Source organism: Schistocerca cancellata, chromosome 3 (genome assembly GCF_023864275.1).
Source record: "Schistocerca cancellata isolate TAMUIC-IGC-003103 chromosome 3, iqSchCanc2.1, whole genome shotgun sequence".
Taxonomy (NCBI): domain Eukaryota; kingdom Metazoa; phylum Arthropoda; class Insecta; order Orthoptera; family Acrididae; genus Schistocerca; species Schistocerca cancellata.
The window spans coordinates 909,817,875-909,819,343 of NC_064628.1; positions in this window are offsets into that span (position 1 = coordinate 909,817,875).

A 1,469-nucleotide genomic window follows, 5' to 3' on the forward strand; every position below is an offset into this window, starting at 1 on the left:
AACTGATTTGTTTGATTTCGTTGTCTCCAACTCATGTTTATTGTGCAGCTTTTTCTAAAATTCTTTAAATCGAAAAATTACACACACGGTAAGTGATGAGGGGAACTGTGGAAGAGAGCGACATGTCCATCTGCAGCGATGCCTCTAGCGTTTAAGGACCCTTTTGTTTTTCGATTGCATTTTATTTCTTCTCATTGATCAAATATACGTCTTGGATATCAAACCTCCAGGTAGGACTTACCCCATGCCCTAGTGTTCTTTGTAAAATTACGACATTTGATGCTGTACTCGCTTATTTTAGCTCTCGGACACAGTTAATATTAGTCACACGAATTTTCCATGTATTTTTCTTTGTGTACGCTTAGTATTTGTTCTCCACTCTGCATTGCAACCATTTACAATGCTGCTAGCGTTCTCCAGCAGTCTACCATATAGTGAAGCCCTCCATCTTGCCCTCCGTGTGCAAGATAAAGACAGCACGAACAACTACATTCGGTGATGGAAAGTGTTACACGATAAATCGTATCTGACATTTATCAAACTTTATGCAAATGTTCATCAAATAACGGGTAGTGAATGATTAAACTTTCTTTGCATTCGGAATTAATGTCAGTCGTCATGATCAGTATGAGATACGAACACCACAGGCAAGAGTACACTCTTGTACCTGTTGTGGTGCGGAAATATCTTGAGGAATTTCTTGCCATGCCTGAAACACATGCCGTCCCAGTTGATGAAGTTTGCTGGCTGGAGGCTACATGGGAGTAAAAGTCTTCCCTTCGTACACCAGACAGTTCAATGGGTGAGAAATCAGTGGGGCTGCCGTCCCAGTTATAGACCCGTAGAGTCTTAAAGGTGTTTGTGTGGTGCACTGCAGCGTAGTGTGCTGCGTTATCCTGCTGGAATGTGGCATTTGGTACACGGTTATATCCAGTTGCTCCTGACACCATGATTACAGGAGTTAGAGAGGTATCGATAACGACACTCAAAGCTTGTTAAGATTTTTCATGAAGCTGACTACGGAAACTTTGGTGTTGACCTGACCGCCATCAACAGAAGCACGTCGCTGAATACCCAGTGACCCATCTGGCTCTATTCAGTGCAAGTCGTTGTCGTTTGTAGCTTGGTGTCTGCGGTAAATAACGATTGCCAACAGAGGTTCGAGCATTCTGCTCCCTAAAGTGAGCCGGCCGCGGTGGTCTAGCGGTTCTAGGCGCTCAGTCAGGAACCGCGCGACTGCTACGGTCGCAGGTTCTAATCCTGCCTCGTGCTTAGATGTGTGTGATGTCCTTAGGTTAGTTAGGTTTAAGTAGTTCTAAGTTCTAGGGGACTGATGACCACAGATGTTAAGTCCCATAGTGGTCAGAGCCATTTGAACCATTTTTGAACCAAAAGTGAGTGGCGACAAACTACCTGCAACCACAGGTCGGATTTCAATTATTGTTCCTGTCTATTCCTCAGGGCCCGTC